A 13,635-nucleotide genomic window follows, 5' to 3' on the forward strand; every position below is an offset into this window, starting at 1 on the left:
CTAAAGAACATCTATAAAGTTGTTAGGGCTTTTTTTTTTTTATCCCTTCCCCTCCCAGCAACATGTCTGTGGCACATCCAGGCTGAGCAGCAACATGGTGTATCAGCCCTTACATGGAAGCAACATATTATACTGTCAGGTCTCCTTTTCTGTATGACAGACAGGTCAGAATATATGATGGCACAGTGTAATGTAAAGGTGTTAGTGGTACTCAAGTTGTCTTTCCTATGGTAGATCTTATCTTAGTCTCATCCCTCTATTTATGGAATATTACAGCCTCTGAATTTTTTCTTTCCAATTAACTGCTGTATCTGGATGCCACAGGCTTCTTGGAAGAGGTAAGCGCTTGTCTTCTCAAAGATCTGTGTAATCCAAGGGAATGTATATTAAAACACAAGGAGTGACATCACTGCTGTTCCTTCCAGATGATAAACCAGAAAATCATAGTGATAAAAAGGAAAAATTCTCCCCCTCCCAACCCCTCTGAATACAAGACTCCCTCCAAGGTTTCCCGCATGGTTATTTTGGTCTACAAGTGTCTCCAGTAATAGTGTGCAGAAGGGAAATTTCTACCATGTCCTGGGCTGAGACCTATTGCTCTGCAGATGTCCCAGTCAGTGGACAGTTAAACAGTCCCAAAGGCATATTGTCCTCATTTAAACCCTTCCTGCAGTCAGGGTTTCTTTAGTGGTTTCTTGTGTGCTTTGCTCCATAGTCCTGTGTGAATCAGGTGATGAGAGCTCCTCTGGGATGCTGTCTTGCAGTCTTGTAGATTAATGTTTTCTTTGCTTAATTTAATTTACATTTATATCATTTCTACTCACTCAGACAACCCTAAACAGTCTTTCTGGCTCCCTGGTGCTTCTGCACCCCTGAAGTTCTCATATGCAATTCCCATGATGCTCTTCACAGTTGTTATTTGGCCAACCTACACATGCTGTAATCCCTTCCAGCTTTTTTATCATTTTATGTTCCTCTTTTTTTTATTTCCCTCCAAGTTGTTGACATGTACCTAGCACCATGTTGTCCAGAACTGAACATGTCTTCGAACTGCGGTCTCACCACTATATTAAAAAATGGGACTATTGCCTATATCTCTGAGAAGAGGTCTCTGCCTTTACAACCCCAAATTAAATTAACTGCATGATTTTTGCTGCCATATCACATTGCAAAAACATATTAAATCTGCTGTCTACTGTCTCCCCAAGGTCTTCTGGTATTTCTGCTTTCAGTGCTTGAGCACAGATGATTCCTCTCTTCACCTCAGTTTCTGTCTTTCAGTAGCTCGTATGTTGTACCTACTGCCTTTGTAGACACGTGGGATCATTCAGGGTTCCTCTTTGAGGAACAGCAGTGTGATTCCTTACACATAAGTAAATTCTCTCTATTTTTTTTTAACATGAAATAGTCTGTCTCCATTTCCCTTCCAAGCTGTCCCATGATAATCTGCCTCAGTGCAATTAAAAGGCGTGTTACTCTTTTTGGTTTCCAGATTTTCCTATTTATAACCGTATAGAGCGCTGGCCTGTATGTTAATAATCTGCAACAATCTGTTTGAACGTCGCATACTGAGGATCACATGTTGAAACTCTTTTTTTTCTGGAGAAAGGAAAACGCTGTTCTTTCCTTAGGAAATTTCTGTCCTAAATGTCAAGAATATGGATTAGCTTTTCTTTGCTGGGGAATGACATAGTAAAATGTTGCTTTGTGCTGGAGACTATTTCTATGGGTGGCTCAACACTGAAATTAGCTTCCCTGGGAAATAAGGTCTATCACAGTAACTGCCATTGTCCTCATTTTCTCTGGTGTAAATGCAGAGCAACATGAATAGAGGAAAAGGGAAGAAAACCCTCATGAAGCCAAAACACTTTGCTCCATACATAATTTTCTTCCTGGGGAGAGAACAAGAAAAAGAAAAAGAAAAACAAAGTGTTCATGTGACAGATGGTAGTCAGATCAGCTAATGCAGTCCTAGAAAGTACTTGGATATTACGTTTAGGAAAATAATATAAGAACTGATACAGAAGGGAATACATTTTACCATATTCTACTTCATAGATAAGGGAATATGGAAGAATCGGTTAAGGCAGGCAAGACATTAGAAGTGGTATGGTAGCCGTGGTGGTCTAAAGATCCTAGGGAAGCAAGGTTTGTGGTGAAAGGTAATATCTTGTATTAGATCAACTGATAGAGCTAGAAAAAGCAAACAAGCTTTTGGGCTCAGAGTCTCTTTATCAGATCTGACAGAAAGCAGCAATATTCAAGCTAACTACAGGTTAGATACAATTGCTCTTAGTTTAATCTAATTATATTAATCAACTGGACCACTTGAGAAAAAAAAGGAGCACCTATGAAGCGGAAAGGGGTGTGAGCAGTGACTGACAGGCTGCTGTCTCTCTGATGGAGCACAAGTGAAAAAGAGTTGTTTGTGTTGGTGACAAAGGGAGAAGTCAGCAGGGAGGCTGTAACCAGCTAGGAAGGCAACAACTCTGTTAAATCCATGAGCTTTAGTATCGAGGGATTATAAGTTTTAATGCTGAGCTTTAGCTTTTGGGAAGGTTTTGTAGGTCTCCTTTGGGGTAAAGGATTGATGGATTCAAGTTGTTGCTGTCTGACAAATACCCCCCTAATGTCCTTTACTGTCTGACTGTATGCGCTCGTTCTAAGGCAGCAATTATTTAGTTTCATTCACATGGTTTCTGTAAGGGTATCTCATGTGCTGGATGAAGTGATGAACTGTAGAGATTCAGGAAGAGTACATGCAGGAACAAAGAATTGCAGCATTTTGCTATGGGAGGAAGGGCATTGATGCTGTCTGTGAAGCAGTGCTGGCATATTTCATGTTTGATGCTCTGGTGGTATCTGATTCTATTTCTTAAGTTTTCATCTGTGGATTTGCTTCCTGTAATGAGTTGTGAAAGGGAGAGCCTGAAGGTTAGGAGGAGAGAGACAGGAAAAAAACCAACCTTTCAGGGACAGTAGTTTAAGAGATTTTTTTATGTGTGGATTTTAGCGTGGAATATTACACTATCAGGAGCACGTGGCTGAAGGAGGGAATGCTACAGTAGAGATAAAAATAAAATAATAAGCAGAAAAACAGACTGGCAGAAAGCTAATGTGGTCAGAAAGCTAATGTGCCAGTCCCTGTTAATTTTGGTAGCACTAGACAAATACCAAACAAACCTTGATTCCTTGAAAAGTGATTTTCCAAAATTGCCGTTGTTGCTGTCATATCTTTATTGCAGTAAATTCATATCTATTTTATGGAAGAGTGACCCTTGGTGGATAAAGCAAATCACCAATGTTCCGCTCAGAGCAGGTACAACAATATCTGCAGGGCTGGCTGAATCTCACAGCTTCTTGGTGTGTTGTGGATGGCTGCTGGTCTTATTGCATCTGCTTTATAGAGGAAGTTGGGTGCTCTGTAGGTTCTTGTGTGTGTGCTGGCTTGCAGGGTGCCGTTTTTTAATGTCAGTTATGGTGTGTAGGAAGCTGATGCCAGTGTAGGAGCAATCTTGGGACTGAGTAGAGCAGCAGGGAAGCTGCTCATTGAATTTGTGGTTCTATTTCATGAAGGAGTCTGAGGTTTTCTGAGCCGTCTGCATTTCTGATAGAATGTCGCCTGTGTCCTATACAAGGCCTGGCTTGGTGGTGGTACATTTTTCAGACTTGGATTGTGAAGAAAAATAGCATATTGGGGTATAAAAAAGCTACAGGAAGGTGACCTCTCTGCCCCTTGCTTAGAGTTTGGCAAATAAAAGGAGATGACTAAATGCTGTCTGAAGAAGAAAGCTGGATGCTGCATGATGTAGCAGACACAAAAACTTCACACGGTTCAAAAACAAATATATTGAATGTATTATTAAGCAAAATCCTTTGGGAGCTGTTAAATACGGAGACCCTAGCTGTTTCCCCAGCAGGGAAGTGCCTGACCACAAGATCACCAGGTCATGGGGGGAGTCATCTTGGGCAGCCGACTACTAGGGTTTGTCTGTTCAGCACTCTGGGAGGCAGGATGCTGATCTGACTCCGTACTGCTATTTCTCAGATCTCTTCTAGAGAAAACGAGGGGTTTTCCTCTCTTTCATTGCGAGCTCCAACTAGATAGCATATAATTACGTTTTTATTTACTTTCCTGACTGCTGCGGCAGGCCCAGGCCTGTGCATCAGGGCCCCAAGTGCACCACCAGCAGCCTCAGGAGGAAATAAATCCCGTGCTCAGGGGTCCGCGTTATCTCCCCCGGAGCGGGAGTCTGGCGGGGGGGGGGAAGACTAGCACAGGACGGGGCGCAGGGCCCGGGCACCGCCCGCCCTACCCCGCCACCCCCCGCTCAAGGCAGGCAGCGCTGGGAGCTGCCCGAGCGCTCCTCGCCCTCCTCCGCGCCCGGCCCCGCCGCGGAGCCCGCCCCGCCGCCGGCTCCTCCTCCCCCGCCGCCGCCGCCGCTCCGCCAGCAGCCAGTCGGGCCTGAGACCCGCGCCCGGCTGCGGGGCCTGCGCCGAGCGCCGGCGGAGGGCGGGCAGGGTACAGGGCAGGGGAGAGCAGCGAGGAGGAGCAGCGGAGACCGAGCCCGCCGTGTCACATGAGCTGACAGGACTCGCTCCCGTTCCCGGTCCCCTCCACGCAACAAAGACTCCGGAGCTCCTGTGCCCGCCGCGGGACGGGGCGGGACGGGGCGGGGCGGGGCGGGGCTGCCATGGGACCCTGAGGGCCGCCGGCCCGCACAGGTAAGCGGCGGTGGGGTGTGTGTGACCCCGGCCTGTGCGGCCTTTGCTGTTATTTCTTTTCCACCCCCCCGGGGAGGGGAACCCGCCCCCCATCGCGTCCCTCCACCGCCTTCCCGCGTGTGAAGGGCGGGCGGGGGCTTTGGGTAGTCCCCGCGCGTGGGTTCCTGTCCTGCTCGTTAATCTCCAGTTCCTTCATGTTACTTCATATTTTACGGCGATCAAACAGTTAAAGCCGGGGGGGGGTGCATTGCCACCCCTCTCCTTTCTCTCCCCTCACCCATCCCCGTTCCCTCCCCCCCTTATGGACCCCCACGTAGTGACCTTTCTGGCTGTTAAGGATAATATTAAGGCGATCTTTATTTTTGTTAAAGCGCCGTCCTGCTTACGAGTTGCCTTTCCCTGATTACTGCTGGCGGTGGTAGGCAGCCCGTCGCCCACCGGGACTTGCCCACTGGGACCGTGGCTGGAAGTTGTTGACAGTGGCGGGGGTGCGCACGTGTGCCACACGCTCCTCCAGCCGCCGAGGTTTACGGCTGGAAACTCCCGCTGGGAGGCCCGGCAGCCACACCGACGGCTGAGAAATACCCCAGCAAGGCTGCTTGTTTGGGAAGCCCTCTCCCCGGGTTTTACTGCCTGTGGATGTGGAGAGTGTGACGCCTGAAAGAGTGCTGGGGGCATGTAGGTCAGGAGAAGTTTGTGGGTGGGAGAAGGGGGTCACGGGGAGGTGGGCTGGGGGTGCAGGAGGAGCTTGCAGGGAGCTGGGGCGCCAACAGTGATGGGAATGGGGCCTGTGGACAGCCTAGGCAGGGTGCTTGGCACAGCAAGTGCTCCCCTTCTGGGTGTGTATGGTTCAGTGCTGCTGAAGGGAACAGTGTTATGTGTGAGGGATGGTGTTTTTTTATTTTTTATTTTTATTTTATTTTTGGCTTGTGACTCTTTATGCTGTGATATGAAAATAGTCTGCTCCTGGGCATGGTCAGCATCTTCCTTCGTATGCCAAGTGGCCACTGGGCTTGAGTTTTAATGAGGTAGCCCTTGACTCTGGAGGTGCCCCTTAACCCTTGTTCTGTCCAACTGGGAGTATTCTTGGGGAAGGAGCCTCCCTCTGCGCGGTTATCTTGGCTTGTGAGGACAGAGAAGAAACTGCAGTTCCCTTTCAGAGGGAGATGCTTGGCCAGCCTTAATAATTGTGTTAAATATCTTTTCTTTAAGTCAGAATTAAACATAAGTAGAGCTAGGAGGTCAGGAGGAACAAGCCACCTGTTGCCAGGTGCCTGTGAGGGCAGAAACAGTTTCTGGCAAAGCCATTTATGTTCAGGTGGTGGTGCAGGACTGTGGTTCAAGCAGTAGGGAACTGATGGCATGCCAGGGAAGGTGGTGGGGAGCGTGGAAGCCAAGAGTGTGTAGCACCTTCCAGTGCAGCTAATATGTCCCGAGGTGTTTCACAGCTCCTCTCACTGCAGGGTTTGGAAAGAGAGGGAGTACATGAGCGAAGAGGTTGAGCAGATACTGCTATGAGCCTTGACTGTTCAAACACTATGAGTTAGCTCATGCATGCTGCCCCCACCCGAGCATTTTTAAGGAGTGGCGTTGTGGTCCTTGTTGGTGTCCTTCAGGGTGAACCAGATCTGCAAGTTTATACCTGTCTTCATGTAGACTTGGACCTGGAGTTTATTTTTAATGAAGGCGAAAAATCTTACGTAGTGTGACTTCAGTTAAAGCAGCAAATGTTCCAAAACTGGGCAAAACTGCGAAAGTAGAGAATTCTGATTTTTATTGTGCATTTTTCCACAACTCCTTCTTTTCCCAAGATTCCTGTCCCAACTCCCCTCCCTTTGCGGATGTTTCTTGGTCATGGTGGAAAACAGAGGGCAACTTGTCAATAGCCAGATCAAGTTCTGCTGCTGAGGGCTGTGAATATGACTGGTTTTTAATGTAACCAGCTGTGTTACCAGGATCTGGACTGGGACGCTGATGGTTTGTTTCATTTTGGTCATTAGCATCTGTAGAACTGTAATAATTGTGACTGACAACTTGTGTCTTCATGAAATATGAAAAAAAGGTTGGCTTTTTCTGTAGAGTGGATGGGAGGCTTAAAGCAAAAGTTCATTTGTCCCTTCCCTTCAAAAAAATGTGCAGTGCATTTTTGAAACTGAATCATCAGGTACAATTCATTTCAAGTATTTTAAGCTATTTGAATTTGATGCACTTTGGCCACATGCTCAATGGAAATTGTTAGACAGTCTTGCTCAGATTTGTCCTGGCTGGGCTCAAAGAGGTAATGAGGGAATCTCCTTGCTGTGGCCCTTTCCGATCTGAGCAGAGCACAGAAGTATCTTATAAGGAGTGGAATATTTTGATGCCCTGTGCTCTGAGTAAACTGGGAAGGGAGTGTGCAGGGCTCTTGTCCACCAGCCAGGCTCAGATGCGCTGCCTCCCACTGACAGACTAGTGTTACCTTTTGGCTCTCTGAGCTGTGCTTTTTCAGAGGTGTAGCACAGGATGGGGCACATGGTGTTTGGAGGGCAAATTCCCTCCAAAGTCACTTTGTCATGGAAGTCCATAATAAGGATGCCCAGATTCAGGAAAGATTATTAGTGTCTGATGACCTAACCAGGATTGTGTAATGACACTGAGTAAAAGATAAAAGGTTTTATATCCCATAAACTTAGTTCTCGCTTCAGGGTGAACCTCAAGGCTTTTGAAAACGTGTGAGTTTGATGCCTTTCTGGTAACTGCAAATAGGTGCAAACATTAATCACTTGAAATAAGTCCTTAAAAAATAGGAACAGACACAGGTACAGGCTATAGGCAGGAAAGTTAAAGAAGAGCTAATTGCTATTTTTTGGTGTATTTTTCAAATCACATTTAATCCTGCTATATGGTTCTGTGGGTGACCCAGCAGCTCCAGCAGTTTATTCATTTATTTAAAACAGCTTTGTAGTTCACCTTGAAAACCACTTCCTGCCATATGGTTATATTATTTCCCTATGCCACATTTTTTGCTAATTATCAAGACCATTTGCTTTAAAATAGGTGTTTTTAATTTCACAGCCTTGTCTGCCTCTCCTGCTTGATCCTGCCCTGGAGTCAAGAGGCTGTGTCTGTTCATTCTCCATGGCAACAGGCTGTGATTTACTTATTTCAATTTAATTAAAGAGCAGATATCAAATTCCAGGCATCTTATATGTTCCTTATATTAGAAAAATATCAGTGGATCAGTCTCCACAACAGATCTACCAACCTCAAAAATAAAATTCCCAGCCACTGGTTTCTTTCCCAGTCCATTCCCTTTGGAAGAGTTTAGGAGAGGAGGAGTGCTGTGGCCTGTCCTCAGGTGGAGCGGATGGGGGCTGCTGGACTGGGATCCTGGTAAGAGTCGAGTTCTGGACTCCTGTAGCATTGGCGATTACATTGAGGAGCCAGTTAAAACCTCAGCCCATTATGTCTCCTCTCCTCCTGCTGGTGTCGTGCAGCTGTTGGGAGATTTTGAGGCTTGATGGTCGGCATGAACACCCCAGACCTTGACTGGAAAGGGGAGCATGGGTTGTGTGCTCTGTGCATGGACTCTGCTGGGCAGGCACTTTCTGCAGCAGCTACATCTGCTGAGTGTGACACCATTTCAGGCTTGAGTAAAGGGCACAGTGGGCACAAACATTGGCACTTGCTGCAGTGAAAATGCAGAGAATGGCAGTTCTGCTAGAAAAGTGATTATGTTTTATCAGCTCTCCCCATGTGAGATTTTACAAGTCCAAATCCTTTGGTGTTGTGTTTTTGGTCCATCTTGAAGCCTACCTATTTTTTGATGCGTGCATGATACGGCTTTTGGTTTTAAGCTGGTCACAGCACAGAACCCACAACACCCTGTTGGTTTAAGCATGCCTGGCATTTGTATGCAGGCTAGAAATGAAGGCCAGTTTTCCAAGCTCTGTGGTTGTACAAATACTAGTTTGTGTTAGTCAGGGATAAGGAAGCATATGAGCAATGACAGGCAGTTGCTGGCTAAAGAGAGGGATAGGGTCAGGAGAGGACCTTGGGGGTGGATGGAGGAGCGTCCTGAATTTACTAACCTGCAGGTGTTAGGTTTGGTAGTAAATGGACGGAGTGGAACCTGTGTAATTAAGGAGTGCCAAAATTAACACTCCTTTTTGCCTTCAGTACCAACACCCCAATTCTTAATAGGATTACTTTCCCTTGAAGGGACTGTTCAGATGACTCAGCCTTTGGAGTACCTGCGTGCCGGTGGTGGTTGCTTCCTAGGAGAAGTTGTATAACTAGACTCAAGTGCTATTTCTGGGCTCTGCTAATGTGTGGAAGAAGACAAGTTGGCTGTGCATTTTTATTAAGCCTCAAGGAGCAGTTATCATCAGAAGAGTGCCTGCACAAAACTGCACCTTTGGATTTTTTTTTTCCCCTTAGTGTTGCTACTCCTAGTGCTTTTTCATAGTCACAGCTGGCAATTCTAACAACAGACGTAGGTTCTTGCTCCTCCTAGCCCTGCCAAAGCCCGTGAGGCTACGTCAGAAAATATTAGATTCTCTCCTGGCTTGCTTATCTTCATCGATTGAAATTATGTACAGAGTTTCTGGCTGAAGATTCCAGGTGATCGTGCACCAACGGGGAAGACCTTCTCCGAGTCCATGAAGTTAGCAGTTAAGCATGTGTTTACTAGTAAAGCTGAGCATGTTTGGTCTGCGAGCGGTACATCTGAAATCTCATAATGTTGTTCCTAATAAAAACAGAATAAAACCAAGCAAAACCTCAAAGCAAGCTTTTGTTTGTTACTGTATTTAAGCAGATACATTCAAAGAATTTATAGCCAACTGGCAACATTCTTAATTCTTTATTACTGGTTTTACTAGGGTACAGGCATGATCTGTATTCTTTAAGAGTGCATCTGTTCCTCTTGCTTATCCAGCTTTGAAGTAGACCTCGCTGATATTAATTTCTGTATAGCCTGTAACCTCATCTATAAAATGGAGGGAATACTTCATACAGGCAGCTGTGAAGTTACATTTATTGTCTGTAAATTGCTTCTAGTAATTGAGCAGAGGAGGTGGAGAGAAATAAAGACAGTGGAGTAATATGGGCTTGTTTTTTTTAATCAAAAAAACTGCATTATTTTTGTTCATCTGATGATGTAGAAGCTAATGGGGAAAGAAAAATGCACCCTGAAACTAATTGTTAAGTTTGTAATGAAAACAGACAATTTTTTAGCATAGTGATGAAGGCAGCCATCTTGTTTGATAGTAACAGAGTCCAGTTTAGAAATAGGGAGAATTATTATTGGAAATCCTGCAGTACCTCTCATATTTCTGTCTGGTTTGGGTCTGCTCAGTTTTAGTATTGTTCTTTATCTACATGGCTACCTTCATCATCCAGTTCATAAATGCCTTGGTAAGGAGAGCTTAATAATAGTTAAAACTACCTGGTTTAAGGTTTTTAGCAAACACCTCTATTGCAGTTTTTTCAGCTAGGCCTCTTGTTTTGTGCTGACCAATATTTTTGTTGGATGAAACTGCAGTTTCACATGGGTAAAGAGGGATTTTCTTGCTGTGGCTGAACCAATGTAACCACTTGCTCATCCTAAGAGGGGTGAGCAGCCTTACTCCTGGCTCTGGCTATATTCCTTGCCTTGTGCCTATTCTGGTGCTAAATGGATCCAGCTTGCTCAGCTTTCAGAAAGCTGACTTGCCCAAAACCATAAAAAAAGTGAATTATTCGCTCCTGGGACAGAGAGTTGAACCTGCTCACCAGGTTTAGGCTCGTATCAGAGCTGCCACGCAGGAGGGGCGATATTTGTTTTGCCAGCAGTGAAAGGTAAGGAATGAAAGAAAGGTGAAAATGCCCCCTCCCCCTTTTTTGGCAGCAGTGACCTATTAGCCTGGTTCAGTTGTAATGTGAAGCCTTGCCCTCAGCCTTCGTTTTCAAATCCCTCCCTTTCCCTCCACGCCTCCTCTTTTCCCCTAGGATATACTCATGTGCCTCCAGATGCTGACTTCATTCCCAAGCAGTATTTTCAAAAGGGGAAAAAAAGGGAAAAGGTTGAGTTTCACTGCCTCTACAATAAAAGACAGACTGTAGTTCCTGAGAGCCCGTTGCTATGAGCCTAAGAATTATTATTATTATTAGGCTCATATATTATTATTAAAGGGCTCAAAAAATAATAGCCATAATCCTTCCTTACGAGGGGGCAAAAGGAAACGGCCTGCTGAGTTTGTGAAAGTTCTTCCCCAAACCCGGTGATGGCGGCTGTTTAGACTGAGGCCCTGGAGCTGATGGGATCAGGTGGTCTGGGATAAATGACAAGGGTAGGGAAATGTCTGGAGAATTTTCTGCATGCCGTGTTGAGCCAGGCCTGGAGTTGGGTACCACAGCACCAGGAGGAAGTCTCTTTATCTCCAAACCGTGACTTGCATTTGCTCCAGGTGCTATGGCCTAACTAATTTTCAGGCACTAGCAGAAATTGGGAAAGCCCTGTGAGACACTGCTGTGGTACTGTAGAATGGCACTATCTCGCTCCAGGGGTGCAGCGAAGCCAGGGATGTGATGAAGCTCAGACGCCAGGGGAATTGGCCAAGGCAAACTTCGCTTCTGCTGACTGGCATGGATAGCGTTTCTGCCTCAGCCTTGCCGTTGATGGATCGGTGTATCTGCATTAGCCCTTGCTGCCTGTGGGGAAGATGTGTGTCCAGGGAGACACATGCCCAAGAGTCTGCTTAGCAGGGGCACAGTGCACATCAGAGTGTGCATTTGGGAGACTAGACAGAGGTGTCGGTTGGCCTACAGGAATTGCCTTATGGCTGAAGAGGCAGATATCATGCCTGTCTGGTGAATTTTATACAGCATGAAGGTGAAGATGATGTCAGTGAAGAGCAGTGCCAGAGGCAGCAGGATGCAGTGAGCCTGTGCATGTGTGGACTGACCCAGCAGCTGTACCTGTCAGGAGGGGCAGGTTGCAATCGGTATGGTACGCAAATTAGAAATGTTTGTGCAGCCATTTTCAAATAAGGAGAGTCACAGGGAGGGACGAGGGAATTTGCTCCAACTTGAGAGTGTTAGAGATTTGTTTCATGCTGTACTGCAGTTGGTTGGGTTGGGTTTTTTAAGCATTTAAACCTAAATTCTTCTTGTTGGTATTCAAAGACATTATGGCAAGAGAAAGATTATTGTAGGGTTGTGTTGCTTTGCATGGTAAGATTATACGCTGGGTGGCTGTTACAGGGGGTTTGTGTTCCAAGGATGGAGTGAATAAAGGAAAGAATCAGTGCATTGATATTAAATAATGATGCCACTGGATATGCTGAGCACAAAGTGTCTTTGTTTTCAAGGATATATATTTTTTTTAATCTGACACATTTATAAGCCAGCTGCAGTATTTTTTTTTAAGATACATTTATAAGAGATGGAGCAATATAGAAAATGCTGTAAGTAATCTCATTGAGAAGTGTGTTTTTCTTCCATCCCCTTGCACATGCGTGCAGCCTCTGGGGAAGATGTTAGTGAAGGAGCTGGATAATCGGGGTCTTCTCTGGAGCTGCCATTGTTCTGATTGATGCAGTGGGTATTAGCTGGGGAATGTGTACAGATGCACGGGCTGTCTGGGGTTTCATCTCTGCAGTCTCCCTTTTTTTCAGTCCTCCTAGATAGAGATATGTATCCTGGCACTTCAGTCTTCCACCTACATCTCTTTTTCTTCTCCTGTAAATACTTGCTGATTTTTTTGTGTGTGTTGTTCTTCTGGCAAATCTTCAACTGTGCTTATAATGGGTGACTCTCCTCCTTTGCTGCATAACCTGGCTCATGATGAGGGCTGTTCCTGTAAGCCAGTCTTTTCCTGGATCTCTTTGCTGAATTTTCATGCAATCTGACCAGTCTGGGGGCAGCTTCTCTGCTTTTGTGTTGGTTGCTCTAAGCGAAGATCCAGGTATTGAAGTGGACTCCAGCAATGCTCCAGCTGCCCTTTGGAGCGCGAAGGAATGCAGTGAAAAAAGTAGCCATTTCAGGGTCCTGTTTGTCCTTAGACTGGAAATGCTGAGAGCATGAGAGTTCCCATGTAGGACTGCAGTAATTAAATAGTACTGGGGAGAGAGGGAGTAGGAGAGCATGTGATGGTCATTTCAGATAGATTAACAAAGAGAGGCTATTGCAGTGCCAACAGAAGACATCCTAATCTGGAGGTTCCTAGCCAGGAAATATTTTAAAAAGCTATCCCAGAGAGTGAGAGGGAAGCCTGATAGGTCTGTCCTATAATTAATTGCCCAGATACCACTGGAGGAGCAGCTTGAAGAAGGGAACTCATATGTGAGCCGGGTGTGGCGTAGAGAGGGAAATGGGAATTTCCTGACTTTTGTTTGCAAAGCTCAAGTGTAGAAGGAATTTTAGACATAATAGGTGGAAAGAAGGACTAAAAATTAATAGGTAATTCCAAGTTGGTGTTTTTTGTTTGTTTTTTTTTTTTTCCACTGCGTGCTCCTGGCTAGTGTTAGCTGAACATCAATTGAAGCAGTACAAAGCATGCTTGGGAACTGGAGACATTAAGCAGAAAGAGAGAGCGAATCTGATTAGCTTTGCTTTTCATGCATTAAGCAGAAAGATGGGCTGAAATGTGATTGCAAACAGATAATAGCAGCAGGCTCCTGAGGCACCACCACGACCCAGCATATGGGGTGATGGATCTAACCATGCCATAGAACTGTTTCTTGTAATAGAAGCTGCTTGTTTTTATGTTGTGGTTTCTGTTGTACTTTCTAATTATCCTATTCATCGCTGTCTGCCATTTTGAGCCTGGCCACGTGGGATGGCTCAGCCCCCTGGAATGTGTGCTCCGTCAAGCACTTCTGCCCTGAATAGTAACTGTAGCTCTGGTAGCCAAAGGGTGGGAGGGAAGAGGTGCCAAGGCTCAAGAGT

At 45.6% G+C, this 13,635-nt stretch overlaps 1 protein-coding gene across 5 annotated transcripts in view; it reads left to right on the forward strand.

Annotated features, from left to right (window-relative positions):
- Positions 1-4,653: 4,653 nt before the first annotated feature.
- The window catches only part of TCF20 (transcription factor 20), a 136,424-nt gene continuing 127,442 nt past the window's right edge, over positions 4,654-13,635 (forward strand). For 4 of the 5 annotated variants that reach the window (XR_001876862.1, XM_017827637.1, XM_017827642.1 and 1 more), the window contains exon 1: positions 4,654-4,725. The gene's annotated coding sequence lies outside the window, so the exon portion shown is untranslated. The remainder of the gene's footprint in view (positions 4,726-13,635) is intronic. The other variant, XM_017827638.1, reaches the window with a different exon arrangement.

The sequence above is a fragment of the Lepidothrix coronata genome, unplaced genomic scaffold, assembly GCF_001604755.1.
Source record: "Lepidothrix coronata isolate B3197 unplaced genomic scaffold, Lepidothrix_coronata-1.0 Scaffold141, whole genome shotgun sequence".
Lineage (NCBI taxonomy): Eukaryota > Metazoa > Chordata > Aves > Passeriformes > Pipridae > Lepidothrix > Lepidothrix coronata.